Raw genomic sequence first — 21,900 nt, 5'->3', positions numbered from 1 at the left:
TTTATTAGATATTAACACATTGATGCAACATACTTGGTACATGTCACATGACATCTTACATGTCACATTGTATGCATTCACAATATCACTTAGTATTACCTTATCAATAGGTATAATAATATTTATTCGCTCAAGCACACATTCACATCATTTACACCTTAGGCACACATTGATATAATACAATTAAATCATATCACACATAGTACACTTTTATGTTACATATAGGAAGTTTATTAACTTAATATAACCCCCTATATTCAATAATTGCCATCATACATGTTCCAATAGAAGAATATTATGATACAGAGCATACATAGGCTACATTACAAACTTTAATATTATACTTAGTATTATATTATACTTAGTAATCTCTTTAGTTAATATACATGATTCTTATTAGATACATTCACATTTATATCAATGAATATATGTTTACACATTCTTTTTATAGGTCAATTTCAATAGTCATTATCACCTATTCTGATATATATAGGAGTCATTGGGGTCGTATTAGGAAGATCATTGATTAAAATGCACCCCTGATGTTCCCCTGTATTTCTATAGGTACCAATTCACGTAGTATATATTATGTATCTACTAGTCAGTGCCGTTATTGCAGAGGAGGATCGCCACATTGCTACACAAGACAGATAGATGTTTTCATATGGGCACACAACTTTTAATGATGTCGGAACTCATGGGGTAGTATATGTAGATTATGAATCGTGATGCTATTGGCACTAGCATTGACGCAATGGAGTGGATGTGTTTTGATTGCATAGTGGGAGTTTTGTCTTGAGTCTGACAGCTGTGGGTGGTGATTGGGTTCGGCTGTGCTCACGGAGAGCGTCAGTATGTGTGATGACACATTAGGGGAGGATTAGAACGGTCAGTGTGGGCGTGCACAGCAATCCTTGTTACTATAGGTATATAGGAATGCTATTGGCAGAGAAGAGGAGGTGTGTCACCCAATCAAGAATAGAGAGACGTAACTATGTAAACACACACCATACAGGAAGTGCCGCATATTAAAATATAGAAATCTTTGGTAACATTAAAGGGACAGTACACTGTAAAATTGTTTTTTCATTAATGTATTTTAAATGACTTGTTATACCAAGTGCAGAGTATAAAATATTTGAGAAATTCCATTTTCATGCTTATTTGTGTATATGAAGTAGCTGATTTTGTGCTTTGAAACCACAGCCTATTACAATGGGTTGAACTTAAAGGTGATATCAGTTCTCATTATGTTCTAAGTTTGTGTAAACAGACTTGCTTCCTTATCTTTTATTTGGCTGGAAAACCAAAGCTCAATACATAGAGAGAACAATGGAAAATTATCATTTTATTACTTAACTATCCTGCATCCCACTGAGAGTGTAATCTCTTCTGCTGGCTGTGTATACTTAGGCTATTCAATAGCCTATACTCCAGTATTACTTTGTTCAGTATAGGTGGTGATACCACAGGCTAAATCAGCTATTTCAAATGCTGAAATAGGAGTAAAGGAGCTACTTGTAAGCAATTTAATACACTCTAGCAGGTTAAAAGGATCATTGGGAATAATTTAAAGGGGAGAAAATTTTTGGGTGAACTGTCCCTTTAAGTTTATAAAAAGAAGCTTATGGTCGTCAGCATTAAGGTTAGTAAGAAATCTAACTTGATAAAACAACAGGCCGGTTATGGCCACGGAATACCTGAATAACCAAATAAGGCTTATATACTTAAGGCTAATGTATACTAAAGGCTAATCTGCTACACACATCGGGGTATGGTGGCTCTGATGATGTACAGAGTGTTTTAAGAAATTTTGTATGGTTCTCTTTAAAATAAATATGTATGGGAGATATGAAGGGTTAAATAGACAATTAATTAAGGTTGGCTAGAGCTGTGTTTAGGGGTGTTACAATGCAACTGTGTTTTCATTGGTTATGTTTAGTTTATAGGTTAGAGCTCTCAGTCAAGTTGTAGATGCCTGATGAAACAGCGTATACTGTTTTTATTAAAAAGTGATTTTATACATTTCACTTGACTGAGAGCCAGTTCTTTTGCTGTTGGAGACTACACCCCTGACGGAGGTGTGTGAGAGCCCAAGAACAGTGAGCTGGGACACTGAGAGATCCCAGTAGGTGCCACTAAGCACGAGTGAGTGCTGCCACACTTGTGAGTACCAGTCTATTGCCGCTGTATGTATACTGCTTGTACTATATCACACTAGGAGGCGCCCTTCTGTGTTTTGTTTGCACCATCACAGATTGCTTTTTACTAAAAGCTTGCTTATCAAAAAAATAATGATCCCATTTGATTCAGACATCGCTAACACCGAGATTACAAGTTTTTACAAAAGTTGCGTTATTTCACCCTCCATAGCGCTGCCATTACAAGTTTTTAAAAAGCCACCTTGTGCGCACAAAATCCAAGGGCTTCATTGACGTGCTTGTATAGACAAATAAAAGAAGAGAGGCGCCAAACATAAAACAGTATCGTTGGTCTGATGCAGTGGAAAATATGAGATCCCCCCCTGGATGAGAATGTATACTCACAAGATGAGCGGCACAATCAGCGTGCCTTAAACTGCAGGTCAGGACTGTTCAGAGTCACCCGACAGACACCCCCAGGCTGATACACGTCACCACGGGACTTCCAATCTGCTGCGAGTAGTATCGCTCTGTTGCAACTGCCCGAGATCAGCTGTAACTTGCAGCGTCAGTTGTTTTAGACGACAGATGTAATCTTCTTCTTGATAGCGATCAAAGAACAAGGTGGATAGGTACTCAAAATATAGGAGCATGTAAGGTAAAGACAAAATCGTAATTTATTACAGATTAAAACAACAGCAACGCGTTTCTCGGCTACACGCTTTCCACATAGACATTAATGTGGAGAGCGTGTTGGAAAAAAAACTAACACCTAAAGCGCGGAATGGTGATCGCCGTAATGCAACCCCACTTATGTCTTTGGGGAAAAAAAGTTAATTTTAAACTTAACACCCTAACATAAACCTTACGTCTAAACACCCCTAATCTGCTGCCCCGACATCGCCGACACCTACATAAAGTTATTAACCCCTAATCTGACGCTCCTGACATCGCCGCCACCTAAATAAAGTTATTAACCCCTATTCTACCACTCCCTGACATCACCGCCGCTATAATAAAGTTTTTAACCCCTATTCCCCTGCACCCCAACATCGCCCACACTATAATAAAGATATTAACCCCTATTCCGCCGCTCCCCGACATCGTCACCACTAAATAAAGTTATTAACCCCTATACCTCTGGCCTCCCACATCACCGCCATTAAATAAACCTATTAACCCCTAAACTGCCAGCCCCCCACATTGCAAAAAACAAAATTAAGCTATTAACCCCTAAACCTAACAACCCCTTAACTTTATATTAAAATTACAATATCCCTATCTTAAAATAAATAAAAACTTACCTGTGAAATTAAAAATACCCAAGTTTAAACTATATATTAAACTAACATTACTATTATACTAAAATTAAAATAACTACAAAACACATTAGAAAAACCTAACACTACTAAAAAAACTGAAATCTACAATTACAAAAAATAAAAAATACTAAATTACAAAAAATAACAAACACTAAATTGCGAAAAATAACAAACGAAATTATCCAAAATAAAAACAATTACACCTAATCTAATAGCCCTATATAAACCCCCCAAAATAAAAAAAACCTAGCCTACAATAAACTACCAATAGCCCTTAAAAGGGCCTTTTGTAGGGCATTGCCCTAAAGAAATCAGCTCTTTTCCCTGTAAAAAAATACAAAGACCCCCCCAACAGTAAAACCCACCACCCAACCAACCATCCAAAATAAAAAACCTAACTCTAAAAAAAACTAAGCTACCCATTGCCCTGAAAATGGCATTTGTATGGGCGTTGCCCTCAAAAGGGCATTTAGTTATTTTTCATTGCCCTATAAAGGGCTTTTAGCTTTTTTAGGATAGCCCAAACCCTAATCAAAAAAAAAACCCACCCAAAAAAAGTTAAAAAAACCTAACACAAACCCTGACGATCCACTCTCATTTTTAAAGAACATTCAATATTCAGACAGAGGATGCCATTTTAAAGGGCCATAATACCCAAATGTTTAAACACTTGAAAGTGATGCAGCATAGCTGTAAAAAGCTGACTAGAAAATATCACCTGAGCATCTCTATGTAAAAAAGAAAGATATTTTACCTGAAAAGTTCTTCAGTAGCCACCTCCCATTGTAAAGGATTTCTAAGCAGCATTTTAGTGTGTCTGTCCTGGGACATCTGAAAGGATGAGCCTCGTGAACTCTCATATTATTTCACCAATCAGGTAAAGGAAGCTTACTATGAAATCTCATGAGAGTTAAGTCAAATCTCATGAGATCACAGTAAGAGTTCATGACCTCAGCACTGCTGATGCTGATTGGCTGTTGTTCATTTCTTCATTTTTTTTTATTTTTACCTGCAGCTGGGAGCAGGTGAAGTATAACTTTTTACACAGAACTTACTCTGCTGAGCTGAGGAGATTGTGAGGTAAAATATCTTCCTTTTTTACATATAGATGCTCAGGTGATATTTTCCTGTCAGCTTTTTACAGTTATACTGCATCAGTTTCAAGTGATTTAGCATATGAGTATTATGTCCCTTTAAATAACTTTCCACTTTAATTTGATAATCGAATTTACTTTTTTCTCTTGGTATCCTTGTTAAAAAGTAAACCTATGTAGGCTGATAGGAGCTTAGGAATGTGCACTTGACTTAAGCAGTCCACGGTTGCAGTATTTGCAATCATGTATAACATTGCTAAAAGCATTGTCGCAAACACTGCTGCAAGATGTCTAAAGACACATGGACACGCTCACTTATCATTACTCTGTAATAAACAATAAGACAATACACTTTAGAATGTTTTTTATTGTTGCTATGTTTTATGGATGAGGGGCGCTTTGGTTGAAGGGGATCATTTAGGGACGGTTGCTTAAGTGCTTGCTTGCTGATTTATAGTAGCAGTGTCATGTAAGAGGGATGTTTAAGGGAGTGCCTTAAATGCAGAAAGGTTACTGGTGGTAGAGTCATGCATTAGAGTCTCTCAGATGCTGGGGGGTTGTAGTGTAGTGGAGTCATGTATGGGTGACTTTAGGTGCTAGGGCTTTGTCATGGGGAACAATTGCCCACTGCAGTTGAAGTTAAAGAAGTGGGGGAATTATAGATCTTTTTATGCTATTGGGATGAGGGGGTCACAGATAGTTACTTTATCGGTGGACTGTGTGGGGATCAGAGCATTCCCTAGAATATGGTAAACTCTGAATTATTTATTACTTAGGCACCATTGCAAATTATTTATATTTAATCAGTTTGTAGCAGGTGTTACCAGGACAAGCAGGGTGTCGGCATAAGGAAAACATGGCATTTCAGCAGGTCACCAAAATATAAGATTACCGCTCTTACATTGTAATAGGAAGTAAAAACTCTTTGGACCTGTTGGAATTTTATTATCTCATTAAATGCATTGGGGCCTATTTATCAAGCTCTGTATGGATCTTGATACCCTGTGTTTCTGGCGAGCCGTCAGGCTTGCCAGAAACACCTAGTTACGAAGCAGCTGTCTAAAGACTCTATAACCTGTCCACCTGCTCTGAGGCCGCGGACAGCAATCAACCTGATCAGATACGATCGGGTTGATTGACACCCCCTGCTAGCGGCCAATCACCAAAATATAAGATTACCACTCTTATAATGTAATAGGAAGTAAAAACTCTTTGGACCTGTTGGAATTTTATTATCTCATTAAATACATTGGGGCCTATTTATCAAGCTCCTTCAGGCTCACCAGAAACACCAAGTTATGAAGCAGCGGTCTAAAGACTGCTGCTCTATAACCTTTCCACCTGCTCTGAGGACGCGGACAGCAATCAACCCGATACGATCGGGTTGATTGACACCCCCTGCTGATTAATCGCAAATCTGCAGGGGGCGGCATTGCACCAGCAGTTCACTATAACTGCTTGTGCAATGCTGAATGCGGAGAGCGTATGCCACATTCAGCTATGTCTGTCGGACATGATCCGCTGATCGGATCATGTCGGACAGACATTTGATAAATCGGCCCCACTGGGTTGTATTGAGGGTGTTGTTTTTTTATTGATCTTATAGTAATTAAGATGTAATTAAGATCTTGAGAAGAAAAAGTCCAAGCGTGTTCTAGGTATTTAAGATCTTGGCCTTTGTGTTTTAACTGAGGATATATCCCTTAAGAAACCTGACAGTAAGTAATGGTAAATATTTATAGTTTATTGATAATTCATTTCCAATGCATGAGTCTAGCTTTAAATCATTCTAAAATGATTTATTAGTATTCAAAGAAAATACTAATTACTACACAGTTAATTTACATACACCTAGATTACGAGTTTTGAGCGCTATAGGGAAAGTAAAGAACGCAACAAACGTGGCGTTATTTAACCCCGTTTAGCGCTGCCATTACAAGTTTTGAAAAACCAGGCTTGTGCATGTGATATGGAGATTATAAAATCCATACCGCACACAAAACAAGCGCTGTGTTTAACGTGCTCGTGCACTCTTTCCCCATAGACATCAATATGGAAAGCCGGCAAAAAAAAAAAGTCTAACACCTGCGATCACAGAAACAAAAGCTCCGTAACGCTGCCCCATTGATGTCTATGAGGAAAAAGAAAATGCAGTTTAAACCTAACACCCTAACATAAACCATGAGTCTAAACACCCCAAATCTGCTGCCCCTGACATAGCCGACACCTGCCTACAGTTATAAACCCCTAATTTGCTGCTCCCTATATTGCCACCACCTAAATAAAGGTATTAACCCATAATCTGCCGCTCCTAATATAGCCACCACTATACTAAAGTTATTAACCCCTATTCCGCCGCACCCCAACATCGCATTGCCCTAAGTTAAACAGCTCTTTTGCTAAAAAAAAACACCCCCTAAAAATATACATTACACAAAATAACAAACAAATTATCAAAAATAAAAAAAATATTCCTATTCTAATACCCATAAAAAACACCCCAAAATAAAAAACCTAATCTAGACATTGCCCTAAAGATAGCAGCTCTTTTAGTGGAAATTTTTTTTACAAAGTCCCACTAACATTACAAACTCCCACTCCTCCTAAACCCACAAAATAAAAAAAAAAACTATCTAAAAAAACCTAGGCTATCCATTGCCCTGAAAAGGGCATTTGTATGGACATTTAGCTCTTTTACTGCCCAGACCCTAAACTAAAAAATAAAACCCACCTAATAAACCCTTAAAAAAGCCTAACAATAACCCCCGACGATTCACTTACAGTTTTTGAAGTCTCGCTTGAACGATCTTTATCCCTGCGTTGAAGTCCTCATCCAGTCGGCGAGAAGTCTTCATCCAGGCGGCCTCTTCAATCTTCATCTCGACTGTGAAGTCCTTATCCAAGCGGTGAGAAGTCTTCATCCAGGTGGCCTCTTCAATCTTCATCCAGGTGGCCTCTTCAATCTTCATCCAGGTGGCATCTTCTTTCTTGATCCCCGAGGCGCGGAGCAGGGCCATCCTGAAGACATCTGGCACATAGCATCCGCTTCATATTGTCGCCGCCCTATACTAAATTTTTAATGCAAGGTTTTCAATCCAAGATGGCGTCCCTTGCATTCCTATTGGCTGAAAACTTTGAATCAGCCAATAGGAATTAGAGATGATAAAATCTTATTGGCTGTTCAAATCAGCCAATAGGATTTAAGCAGCTCTAATTCTATTTTATTTTATAATTTGTTTGTTATTTTGTGTAATGTATTTTTTAGGGGGTGTTTTTTTTCTAGGAAAAGAGCTATTATCTTTAGGACAATGCCCTACAAAAGGCCCTTTTAAGGGCCCCCAAAAGGCCCCTTTAACGGTCGTTGGTAGTTTGGGGCGGGTTGTATAGTGTTTTTTGTAGCAAAAGAGCTGTTTAACTTAGGGCAATGCCCTACAAAATGCCCTTTTAAGGGCCCCTGGTAGTTTATTTTATATTTGGATTTTTTATTTTGGGTGGTTTTTTATTATTATTATTATTATTAGAATAGGATTTTTTATTTTTTTGGATAATTTTGTTTTTTTGTAATTGTAGGTTTTTTTTTTGTAATGGTAGGTTTTTTTATTTTTTGTAATTGTAGGTTTTAGTGTAAAGTAGCTTAGGTTTTATTTGACAGGTAAGTTTGTATTTATTTTAACTAGGTAGATAGTAAATAGTTAATAACTATTTACTAACTAATCTACCTAGTTAAAATAAATACAAACTTACTTGTCAAATAAAAATAAAACCTAAGCTAGCTACAAAAAAAATATTAGTTATATTGTAGCTAGCTTAGGTTTTATTTCACAGGTAAGTATGTATTTAGTTTTAACTAAGTATTATTTTTTAAAAAATTGTAAGTTTGATTTCGCTCTATTTTAATTATGTTAAAGTTAGGGGGTGTTAGGTTTAGGGTTAGGGTTACGTTAGGGTTAAGGGTTAATAGTTTAATTTAGGTTTTTGCGATGTGGGGGGCTGGCGGTTTAGAGGATCAATAGGTATTATTTAGTTAATAATTGTAAGTTTAATTTAGCTATATTTTAATTATGTTAAAGTTAGGGGGTGTTAGGGTTACATTAGGGTTAAGTTCAGGGGTTACTAGTTTAAATTAGTTTATTGCGATGTGGGGGCTTTCGGTTTAGGGGTTAATAGTTTAATTTATTATATTTTGTTGTGGGGGGCTTTCAGTTTAGAGGTTAACAGGTTTTATTATAGTGCGGGCGATGTGGGCGGACTGCAGATTAGGGATTAATAATATTTAAATAGTGTTTGCGATGCGGGAGGGCGGCGGTTTAGGGGTTAATAACTTTAGTATAGTGGTGACGATGTCGGGGAGCGGCGGAATAGGAGTTAATACATTTTAGTAGTGGCTTAATAAATGTATTATAGTGTTTACGATGCAGGAGGGCCTCTGTTTAGGGGTTAATAGGTAGTTTATGGGTGTTAGTTTACTTTTTAACACATTAGTTATGAGTTTTATGTTACAGCTATGTAGCGTAAAACTCATAACTACTGACTTTAGATGGCGTTACGGATCTTGTGGTTTTAGGCTGTAACGCTCGCTTTTTAGCCTGACCGCAAAACTCGTAATACCGGCGCTATGGGAATTCCATGAAAAAACGTCATTTTTATGAGTGCTGTACTGACGTTGCATTACAGGCTAAAATACTTGCGGTACACCTATACCGAGAAGACTTGTAATGGCTGCGGTGCTGTTTTAACGCTGAAAATACCATATTTTTAGCGTTAAAAGATGAACGCACAAACTTGTAATCTAGCTGATAGTGTGTTTTTTAAAAAGAAAGAAATGCAGAATATATATTTACTATACACACTTGTCCTGATGCCCAGTAAAAGCTGTCTTATCATCATTCAGAGTAATATACAAAATATAATAATATGCTTGGAACAAAACCTACAGAGTGTAAACAATTATAAAATAGAATACAATTAATTCATTACATCACTGACTTGATCACTTACATTCCTTTGCATATTGTTGTTGTGTCCTGGAACAAAAATACAATAGAACACAAGACAAAATGCAGACACAATGGATTATAAGCATTAAACCATAACATATGGACAGTGTAATACCATGATTTAACATTGTTTGGAATCTTTAACCATACTTTTACAACACCAACATGTATCGTGACACTCGCAAGCTTGCTTTATTTCCTAGCTATTTCATCACATCAGTTTGTTTATATTGTTGACTTGTTAAATCTCATGAGGTGTAAAAAGTATGTTTTCATTTAGAAAGAATGCTTAGTATTTGGCTGAGAAGTTTGATCTTCTAACACTACCAATTTATCTATCAATCTAGAATATCAAGCGAAAGGTTTAGGTTACAGCTTTGTTTAGTTTAGAAAGGTCAAATGACTCAGCCATTATATTCAATCTAAATTCTATTTTACTTTCACTTTAATATTTTTAAAGATAGTGGTCTTAATTGGGAGCAGATTGATGTACTTTAAACAAAAGATCAATTATTTTATTCTATAAGTTTTTTTCGTTTTTAGAAACAGCACAATCATATGTAGGTGTCTACAATCAAATTTATATTTAATATACAGTACTGGGATAATTTAAATTTTAAAAAAAAGTTACAGTTTAAATAAGTAATCAAGATCCAAGCTCAAGATTAAATTTGTGTAAACCTAATGCAACTAATCTCATATGGGATACACATTACAGCTTGCATATCCTTATCACTTTATGACTACAGCTTCCCTTAAGCGATTAATCCTAGGTTTAACAGAATTTAAAGAAACATGAAAGAATCTACTGGAGATAAGCCTGAATGCAAATTAACCACAGCTTTATTAAACATGTGCCTATTATATACTTATTGAGGGCATTAAGAGCATCATTATTGGGTTTGTAAACAAGTATACAGGGCACAGGGCATTCTTGACCAGTGTGAGTTTATAATAACAGTTTTACCTTCTTTTAAGATTATCACTTTCACTGCTTATGGAGAGGGGTTCTTAACAAATGACAAAAATCAGCTTGAATGTGCACACAAAAACATTGTAGGGCAAGTCAGGTGTTTATTTTTTAAAAAAGCTATAATCAGTATGTAAAGCTCCCAAATGGAATTTTTAAGTACTTTGTTTACCTTCATGGCATTTTGACAAGTTTTTTTATTGCCTCTATGGAAAGATGTTAGAACACTTATCTCTAGTTTTTTTCTAGACAAAGAAAGACAGGCTTGCTACCTTTACTAAAAAAACAAATATGTGCGCGTTTTTGTAACACACACAGTACACATACACCACATAATTTGTTTGTGTTTTTTATAACAAACAATTAGTATTGATAGTAGAGAAAAGGAGTGAAAGGGCAGAGGGAGTTTGAGAGAGAAATACAGTGATATGGGGGGGGGGAACCATCAGGAGAGTCAGTGGCAGGGAACTTGACGAGAAAAAAAAGGAGTGAATACCACTGGTGTTAGATAAGGCTAGTGCTCCTATGTTGTAAAGGGGGGTTGTGTTATGTGTTAGTGTTTGAAGGATGAATAGGATAGCTGTGGTTAGGCTGTATTGTGTGTGTGCAGTTAATGATTTAAAGGGGGCAGGTAAGAGGGAGGGGATGTGAGTTATAAGAAGGTGTGCAGACAGGAAGTGCTTCAGACTAACCTTTTTTCTTGTATTACCCACTCACCCACCCTAACGTAGGAACAGAAAGGATGTTGACCATTTGGTTGGATCATCATAAGACCGCCCGTGTACCCATAAGGAGTGAATAGCTGCAGCTGATGGTGGCAGGTGACGCAATTTGGTCTACGCCAGCTGGAAGCAAAATTTATTTAAAATAGATATGCAGCTGGTTTATTAGCTATGCGGAAAAGTCGGTTGGTCTCGGTGTTGCAGTGAAATTGGGGTCTTGTCAGGGTTTTTTCCCTGCTTTGTTTGCCATGTGCTGCTGGCAGCCATTTTACTTACCTCTTACTGAATCTGGTGCAGAGTGTCTGATGCTGCTCATTTCCTGCACGCCCTCTTATGGCCGACTGGTGTACATCATCCGTGTGAGACAGGTTGCAGTCTCAGTAATGTGATGTCATCACTTATTATTTAAAGTGCCTCTGCATTGTCTCAGACCTGTTTGTGAGTTCCTGTTCCTGTGTATTACCTGGCTGTCTGACATCCCTCCTGGTTCCTGACTCAGCTTGTCTGACTACTCGCTTTGGCTCCTGACTCGGCTCGTCTGACTTCCAGCTCTGGCTTTGACTCCTGGCTTGTTATTTGACTTGTGGACTTTTTATTATTTCTTTGTTATTAATAAAGGTGTGATTATGTTTGCACTTCTCATCTCAGTCTTGATTCCTGGCACCCTGACATTACGCAAGGGCCATGAATCCTGATGGTGCTATTAATCCACCTTTACCTACCATCATTTCAGGATGGACAGGATCACCGTTTGGATCAATTTGCACTAGCCCTGCAAACCCTGCTGACTCTCACTGCATTTGAACCAGAGTGTCCAACAAGTTATGGCTGCTCCTGTTTCCGCTGCTGCACCTAGTCCTACCAGGAGCATGTTCAGTTCTTCACCTCTACCTCAGCAATATGGAGGCGATCCTATTCAGTGCAGAGGGTTTTTGAACCAGGTTGGCATTTACTTTGATATGTTACCTCAGGCATTTCCCTCTGACAGAGCTAAGGTGGGATTTCTCATTTCGTTACTCTCTGACACAGCTCTTGCCTGGGCTAATCCCTTGTGGGAAACTAATAAACCTGTGATTTCAAATTACCCTGAATTTGTGGCCTCCTTTCGAAGGGTTTTTGATGTTCCGGCTCGCTCCTCCTCTGCTGCTAAATGACTCATGTCCATTCTGCAAGGTACGAGATCTGTTGCTCAGTATGCCATTGAGTTCCATACGCTTGCCGCAGAAGTAGGTTGGAACAATGAAGCCTTTGTTGCCGCTTTCTTTCATGGGCTCTCTGATGCGATTAAAGATGAAGTTGCTGCCAGAGATTTACCAGAGGATCTTGAGGCATTGGTGTCTTTTTTAATCCTAATTGACATCAGACTAAGTGAGAGGCCCTCTTTCAAGGAGCGCTTGTGGAAGCCTCCTGTTACGTTGTCTCCTACATGTTCGTTCCCACCCATACCTCCCTCTACTCCCATGTCTCCTGGTCCAGAGTCACCAGTTACTGCTGAGCCGATGCAGTTGGGATTCACGCATCTTACCGCGACGGAGAGGGCCTTTAGGAGGAGGGAGGGTCTCTGCCTCTATTGTGGGTTACAGGGCCACCTTTTAAAGTCTTGTCCTACACAGCCGGGAAACGCTCAGACCTAAGGTCCTGTCGGGGGCAGACCTTGGGTGGTTTATCCTCATCCCCGGAACTACTAAAGGAGAAACATTTGGTCACAGTTGTCCTTTCCTGGGTGGACTCCTCCATAGTAACCCAGGCTCTTGTTGACTCTGGTGCTGTGGGCTAGTTCAGCCCGCACATGTTACGCACGAAACCGCTCCATTATCCATGGCTGTTGGGGCTCTCCATTTTGAAACCCTCCAGTTCCAGGTGATAAACTCTCCACATTTTCTGGCTGTTCTAGGTTATCCCTGGCTCCAAAAGCACAATCCCAGTCTCGACTGGCGCAGGTCTGACATTTTGCAATGTATCTCCACTTTTCGAAACTAGTCAAAGTCTTGTGCACTTCTTCAGTATCTCAATTGCCAGAGAAATACCAAGAGATCCTAGATGTTTTTGACAAGGTGCATGCCGTTACGTTGCATCCTTATTGGTCTTACGATTGTGCCATAGACCTGCAACCCAGAGCCATTCCTCCTCGGGGCTGGGTTTACCCTCTGTCTGTTGCGGAGAATTTTGCTATGGAGGAGTATGTTGCCGATGCTCTGTTGCGGGGGATCATCCACAAATCCTGCTCTCCTGCAGGGGCTGGCTTCTTCTTCGTGAAGAAAAAGGGTGGCAAGTTAAGACCATGCATTGATTATAGGGGTCTTAATCTTCTTACCATTAAGAATGCGTACCCTATTCCGCTCATTACGGAACTCTTTGACCACCTCAAGGGAGCTACGGGCTTTTCTAAACTTGATTTGAGAGGAGCATACAATCTCATTAGGATTAAGGAAGGCCACAAATGGAAAGGCCACAAATGGAAAACAGCTATTTTCCAGGAATTTATTAATGATGTCCTACGAGATATGTTGCAACAGTGTGTTGTGGTGTACTTAGATGATATCCTCATACACTCACCTACTCTTGAGACTCATCATTCAGATGTTACATGGGTACTTCAGAGATTACGTGTAATTTTGTAAACTCGAGAAATATGAGTTCCATCAGACTCAAGTAACCTTTCTAGGTTATGTAATCTCTGTTGCAGGGTTCTCCATGGATCCTGACAAGTTGTCTGCAGTCCTGTAGTGGCCTCGCCCAGTTGGTATTCACGCTATTCAACGTTTTTTAGGCTTTACCAATTACTATAGGAAGTTTATTAAAAACTTTTCTTCCTTTGGTCAAACCTATCACTGACATGACCCGTAAGGAGAATGATCCACTCCATTGGTCACCTACTGCCAATAAGGCTTTTGAGAGTCTTAAGACTGCCTTTGCTGCCGCTCCAGTTCTGGCTCATCCTAACCCTGTCCTGCCTTTCGTTCTTGAGGTCGATGCATCTGAGACTGTAGTAGGTGCCTAAACGTCCTACGCCTGATGGTTCCTTGCTACCGTGTGGTTTCTTCTCTAAGAAATTGTCTCCAGCGGAGTGCAATTATGAAATTGGCGACAGGGAATTACTGGCCATAATTTTGGCACTTAAGGAATGGAGGCATCTTCTCGAGGGTACTAGAGTGCACACTTACCACTCTCCTAAAGCCACAGGTCACCCAGGCAAGAACCAAATGATTTGGTCTGTCACTCGACAATTCTGGTGGCTAGGTCTTCGTTCTGATGTTGCTGCGTATGTTGCCTCCTGCTCAGTCTGTGCACAGAATAAGACTCCTTGATGTCTTCCTGTGGGTGTTCTTTAACCTATTGCTAATGGTGAGCATCCTTGGACACATCTTTCCATGGACTTCATTGTTGAGCTCCCTGTTTCCAATGGCAATACTGTTATCCTAATGGTGGTTGACCATTTTTCTAAAATGTCACATTGCATTCCCTTGATGAAGCTGCCTACCACTCAAGAACTGGGGTTACCCAAGGAGATAGTCTCGGAATTGGGTAGGCAGTTTGTCTCCAGATTTTGGCTTTCCTTTTGTGCTCAAATGGGGATTCAGCTTTCATTCTCCTCTGCATATCACCCTCAACCCAATGGGGCTGCAGAACAGTCTAATCAAGCTCTGGAACAGTTCCTCCATTGCTATGTCTCAGATCACCACAATAATTGGTCTATTACGATGAGCAGAGTTCGCTCATAATAGTGCTATTAATGCTTCCTCCCAGTTATCCCCGTTCATGGCAAATTATGGGTTCCATCCATCCTTGTTGCAGGATTCATTCATGTATCTGGGTATTTCAGCTGTGGAGGAGCATCTCCGCCAACTCCGTTCCACATGGGTTCAGATTCAGGATTGCCTTCATCGTTCTATGCAGCGCCAAAAGTTCCAGGCTGATCGCAGGCGTCTGCCCGCGCCTTCCTACCAGGTTGGTGAGAGGGTTTGGCTGTCCTCCTGCAACTTGAACCTTTGGGTGCCTTCCAATAAACTGGCTCCCCGTTATGTTGGTCCTTTTCAAATACTCCGACGGGTCAATCCTGTGGCCTACGCTCTTGACCTTCCTCCTGCAATGCGCATCTCCAATGTTTTTCATGTCTCCCTCTTGAAACCATTGGTTTGTAATCAGTTTACCACTGTGTTGCCTCATCCTTTCTGTTGACAACCATGAAGAATATGAGGTCAGCAGCATTATTAACTCTACTATGTCCAGGGGCAGCATACAGTATTTGGTTCACTGGAGGGACTGTTTTGCCCTTGTTCAGTATGCTATGCCCTTGCGTTGTCTCAGACCTGTTTGTGAGTTCCTGTTCCTGTGTATTACCTGGCTGTCTGACGTCCCTCCTGGTTCCTGACTTATCTCATATGACTACTCGCTTTGGCTCCTGACTCGGCTTGTCTACCAACTCTGGCTTTGACTCCTGGCTTGTTATTTGACTTGTGGGCTTTTTATTATTTCTTTGTTATTAATAAAGGTGTGATTATTTTTGCACTTCTTGTCTCAGTCTGATTCCAGGACCCTGACAGGTCTGGCATGCAGGCGGGGCAATTGAGGGGGTTGGAGGATCCTGCAGCATACCCAGTCTGCTGAAGTGATCCGGCGGTGTAGCTGCTGAGCTGGCTTTGCCGCGGGTTCTTTTTCCCTCTTGTTGCCACGCCACAGGGGCTGGTGGTCCTCCCCTGACACGTGAGACCCAAGTTCATGTCCAAATGCTGGGGCATTTTGTTATTTGATTTTTGAACTTGAGGTTATGTTGATTGGCGGTTTTGCTCTCATTTCTAATTTTGTGCCATAAAGGCAAAAATTCTGTTAGGTTAAATAAACAAAATTCAGTATACCCAGTAACTTCTGCATTTCTTTCAATGTTACCTTTCTCTTCTTTAGTACGCCTGCTATTGCCTGCCTAGCTTTATCAACTTTTTCTGCCGGCATCTCACATTGCTCTTTTACTGAATCTATGATTATGCCCAAAAAAAGCTAGTCTAAATCCAGGTCCCTCTGTCTTTTCCCTAGCAACTGGCACTCCTAACTCCACCAACATCTTTACCAAACCATCTTTCATGGTTTGGTAACATGAAGTCCTCCAAGTAATGGACCAGTGATTCCTTCCCAAGCCTTTCTATCAATAACCAATGTAGGAACGAACTAAATTTCTCGAATATTGAACAAGAAATAGAGCATCCCATTGGCAAGCATCTATCATCATAAAAATAACCTTCAAATTTACATCCCATTAGCTTGAAACTCTTTTGGGTTCAGAGGTAATAATCTAAAAGCAGATTCAATGTCTATTGTAGACATTAGGGCCCCTTTGCCCGCTTCTCTCACTAATTTCACTGCGCTGTCAGATGATTGTATTGGACTGCAACAATCCATCCTGTCTATTGCATCATTTACAGATTTACCCCTAGGATAAGATAAATGATGTATCAGTCTGTACTTTCCCTTCTCTTTCCTCGGGACCACTCCCAGTGGAGAAACTACCAATTTTACAAATCGTTTTTCCATTGATGGCCCTGCCTTCCTTCCCAGAGACAGCTCCTTCCCCAATTTCTCCCTCAAAATTTCTGGAAATTCGTTTGCTGACTTAAGATTCCTTACCTTGACTGCCCCCACCACTTCTTTTCTTACTGGCACTACAAAATCCTTGTTTAACCCTTCAATTAACAGCTGCATGTCTTCTTCATTAGGGTACAATTGCAACTCCCTTGTTATCCTATCTATTCTCAATGGCGTTGAGGCCAGCACCCACTGACTGTCCCCCTTCTGCATTTCCTTGGTTCCGAAAGGAATTCTTCCCTAACCCATTATTACTGTTGTTCAACCTACAATCCACTCCTGCATAACTCCCACTACAATACCTACACACATGCCTGAATTTACATGCATTGCCTCTGTCGCATCTTTTATCATTGAACAACCAGCACTCCCTTGCCTCACCCTTACTTATTTTGTTAAAAGTCCTGTTTCCCCCAATCTGATTATCCGCTACCTTTATAAATCTTGTATACATATCCAAAATATTTACACCAAACTCCTACTTTCCCTATCTCCTAATTGTAAATTACCCTTTCTAAATTCTACATTATAGTCTTTGAACGCAAAACCTCCATAAGTCGTATAGCACTCTGCAGTCAGGTGAATAGACCTTAACATTCCTTTTACCTTATCTGGATTAGTTGTAATAAAACATTCAGCATAAATCAACATACCCTTCACCCACTCTGTAAATGACTGTTTGACTTTTTTCCCTTTTATCTCATCAACTCTAGCTTTAATCGCCATGGCTTCTCTAGTTCTCTCAAATACATCTATGTACTTCCCTTTTTGGCCGCTCATTATCACCTTCACTTTCAAATGAGTTGTTAGGGTAAGCAACTATGTCCCTGTTACCTCGTCATCTGCATTAAACTCCTCTACCTCACTCACTGCTACATCACCTACTACTTCTCTTTCTTCCCCTTTTCCCTGTTTTGCATAGATTTGTCTTACAATCTTTAAAATTGTCAGATGAACTATCATACATGCTAAAGTTTCTGCATACAATTTTCTTACCTTGCTTCACCTTCTGAGCGCTGCTGCTCCCTATCGCAGCTTCACCAGCCTGAGACGTTGTTACCCCTTCCTTTGCAACCTTCTGTTGTACTGCCGCTGTTGCAGTTGCTCCTCCTCCTGCCCACACAGACTCCAAGGCTACTGCTATCGACGATAACCATTTTCCTTGAGATGCCTGTTCCCTTGTTATCTGCAAAACAACCTCCCCCACCTCTTCTTCCTTGCTACTAAGCACCACTTTATTCCCTGCTATCCCACCCGCATCAATCAACATATATGTATTCCCTTTGTTATCTCTCATAACCCTAGGCCTACCTTCCTAAATATATCTTGGTCTTTTTATTGGCCTCCCAAACTCTACTGCACTTCTCTCATAAACCTCTATGCCTATCAGACCACACTGGCTTAGATCTATGAGTGTCCCATTTGTGCCCCTTCCCTCTGCCTACTGTCCTCCCAATTATTCATATTAAATCTGCCTGGCCCACCAGGATCACGGTGCTCACTGCCCCATGATTGCTGATTCTCCCTAACAAAACAAAACAACCTGGTCCACCAGGACCAAAGTGCTCCTTGCCCACTAGACGCTGCCCCCACCTTTCCCTTTGCAGCCCCCTGTGCCATCTAAGATTGCCCTCCCATCTATCCCCAGCCTGGGGACCTACCTTGCCGCTCGCTGTCGCACCTTGCATTGATCCCATCTACTTTAGCGGAAAACCTATCCGACTGTCCTCTAATGCGCTTCTCTCGGTCCAAATATGGCCGCCCCCATTAAGCTACACCCTCCCGCGGCTCACATCACCTATGCGCATGTGCAGATCTATCTAGTTCGCCATGCCCCCTAATTGCCCCTCCCATCGGCCATGTTGGATTCAACAATAACCGTTGCGGCCCCACCTGCCTTCCTTGCCCTAAAGAATAGCCTGGCTAGACCTGAGGAGGAGAACAAAATACCTCCGGTAACCCTATACTACTTCTGGATGCATTTGGGGTCCAGATCAATCCCTCAGCTGGATTTTCTAGCACCAGTTTGTGTTCCCTTTATCTGTTTTATACATTTTCTTTAACTACTGGGGAGGAGTAGTTTTTTTTTAGGACTAGGCATTTGAGGTATATTGTTAGCGCCAACATTCAACATTTTGTCCAGCTCGATCCCTGCCTCACCCTCCACTAACAAAATATTACCTGCACCACTGCTCACATTACCAGGAAAACCAAATGATGGATCGCTACTGCCGACGGCACAATCTGAACGACAGCTGCAATCATTTACAGATACTCCCTGAACAGGCTGTGGACCCTTCCTAGCTTTTTCGATCCGTTTCAGTTTCCTCTGAGCCTGCAGAGCTCTCATTTTCATACTGTCTCCCCATCATCACGGAAGCACATGGGGATTCTTCTGTTTCTGGATGCCATTCTCAACACCTTCACAGCTGCAATAATCCTGCAAACACAAAGAAAAAAGGTTGGTCTGATCACTTCCTGCCCATCCCCACCTTATATACCTATTCAACACAGACCACTCCCCTTTGAACACCTCCAATAGGCAACAGGTAGCTAATCACCAGCCCAAGATTACACAACAAAAGAAACTCCAATTGCAACAATAAACCACCACTAGTTAACTGTCCATGCCTAGAAGCCCATCCCTTATAGGAGCTTATATGACATATTTATTGTACCACCAAGAAAATGCACATATAAGCCAAACCCAAGCTCAGTACAAATATGATGGAGACACTGGGAAGCAGCAGAGGAGCCAGATGACCATTGAAGCTGAGCTAGAGCTGTCAGTTGAATGCTAGAGGTGAGCTCTGCTGCTGCTCTCTTTGTTTGAGGCTTCATTTGGGCAACAGAGGTGGGAATGTGGCTGGCATAATGCTAAAAGCTTTACATCTTGTTATACAATGCATTATCTCCAGCCACTGCCCCCCATGAATTCTGGCTTCTATAGCGTTGTAGTTAGAAAGCAATCAGCAAATATGAGACAAGAGTCTATACCAGCACCTCAGGTTAGCCCCTCTTATTAGAAATGATACTGCTAGTTTAAAGTACGTGGTATGTAAAACCTGACTAACAAGTATGCAACTTCCCATCTCACTAATGTATTCTGTATGAAACAGGATAAAACTGAATGTTTGGTAATGGCTTTCATATAATTAGATACATGCACTACAGTGAAAAGTACTAAAAATTAAATAATTTAAAGGGACATGAAACAAATTGTTTTTATGATTCAGATAGAGAATACAATTTTAAAAAGTTTCCAATTTACTTCTATTATCAGATTTGCATTGTTCTTATTTTGCTCTTTGTTAAAGAGATATGCAGGTAGGTAGAATGTACATTTCTGCAGTACTACATAACAGGAAATAGTGCTGCCATCTAGTGCTCTTGCCAATGTATAACACTGTTTGAAAACTGCTGGCATATAGTGCTGCAGACACGTGCATGCTCCTGAGCTTGCATCACTGCTTTTCAACAACAGATTACAAGAAAATAAAGACATTTTGACAATAGCAGTAAAATGGTATTGTTTAAAATTGTATTTTGTATCTGAATTATGAAATAAAAAATTGTGGTTTTATGTCCCTTTAAAAAATGTTTTTTTAATGTCAATGTAATTGTTAACTATCTGAAAACTGCCTTCAGAGTGTCTGCTACACTTCCCATTGCCCTCTAAAGTGTGCTCCTGTGCATTATATATTGGCTCTGGATTGGCTGCAAGCATCGGCGTGGGAACTGGGGGGATGCATCCCCCACCAGGTAATGCATACCCCCCCCTCCCCTAGTTAAATGAGGCAGAACTCCTGGGCTACTGTAGATGCTATCAATTGGGGCTGGTGGTTCAGGTACAGAGGGCTCAGTGAGTCGTGACTGACAAACCATTTATATTATTTTTTTTAACCTCACAACTGCTTTACTGTAATTTTTTCAATCTTTCAGCATATTCTGCTAGACTGACAAAAATTGGAGTGTGTGTGTGTTTGTGTGAGAGCAAAAGTGCGAGTTTGTTCCTGTGTGTGTGTGAACAAGAGTGTGAGTTTGTTCCTGTGTGTGTGTGAACAAGAGTGTGAGTTTGTTCCTGTGTGTGTGTGAACAAGAGTGTGAGTTTGTTCCTGTGTGTGTGAACAAGAGTGTGAGTTTGTTCCTGTGTGTGTGTGAACAAGAGTGTGAGTTTGTTCCTGTGTGTGTATGTGTGAACAAGAGTGTGAGTTTGTTCCTGTGTGTGTGTGTGTGAACAAAAGTGTGAGTTTGTTCCTGTGTGTGTGTGTGTGAACAAGAGTGTGAGTTTGTTCCTGTGTGTGTGTGAACAAGAGTGTGAGTTTGTTCCTGTGTGTGTGTGTTCCTGTGTGTGTGTGTGTGTGTGTGTGAACAAGAGTGTGAGTTTGTTCCTGTGTGTGTGTGTGAACAAAAGTGTGAGTTTGTTCCTGTGTGTGTGTGTGTGTGTGAACAAGAGTGTGAGTTTGTTCCTGTGTGTGTGTGAACAAGAGTGTGAGTTTGTTCCTGTGTGTGTGTGTGTAAGCAAGAGTGTGAATTTGTTCCGGTGTGTGTGTGTTTGTGAACAAGAGTGTGAGTTTGTTCCTGTGTGTGTGTGTGAACAAGAGTGTGATTTTGTTCCTGTGTGTGTGTGAACAAGAGTGTGAGTTTGTTCCTGTGTGTGTGTGTGAACAAAAGTGTGAGTTTGTTCCTGTGTGTGTGTGTGTGAACAAGAGTGTGAGTTTGTTCCTGTGTGTGTGTGAACAAGAGTGTGAGTTTGTTCCAGTGTGTGTGTGTGTAAGCAAGAGTGTGAATTTGTTCCGGTGTGTGTGTGTTTGTGAACAAGAGTGTGAGTTTGTTCCTGTGTGTGTGTGTGAACAAGAGTGAGATTTTGTTCCTGTGTGTGTGTGAACAAGAGTGTGAGTTTGTTCCTGTGTGTGTGTGTGAACAAAAGTGTGAGTTTGTTCCTGTGTGTGTGTGTGTGAACAAGAGTGTGAGTTTGTTCCTGTGTGTGTGTGAACAAGAGTGTGAGTTTGTTCCAGTGTGTGTGTGTGTAAGCAAGAGTGTGAATTTGTTCCGGTGTGTGTGTGTTTGTGAACAA

The 21,900-nt window shown here is 40.5% G+C and overlaps 1 pseudogene; it reads right to left on the bottom strand.

The window, feature by feature from the left end:
- The window catches only part of LOC128647459 (connector enhancer of kinase suppressor of ras 2-like), a 75,627-nt pseudogene extending 57,507 nt beyond the window's left edge, over positions 1–18,120 (bottom strand).
- Between the last annotated feature and the right edge of the window lie 3,780 nt (positions 18,121–21,900).

The sequence above is a fragment of the Bombina bombina genome, chromosome 2 (assembly GCF_027579735.1).
Source record: "Bombina bombina isolate aBomBom1 chromosome 2, aBomBom1.pri, whole genome shotgun sequence".
Classification (NCBI taxonomy): Eukaryota; Metazoa; Chordata; class Amphibia; order Anura; family Bombinatoridae; genus Bombina; species Bombina bombina.
Note: the sequence above shows the minus strand (reverse complement) of the source record. Positions and strands in the feature narration are given on the sequence as shown.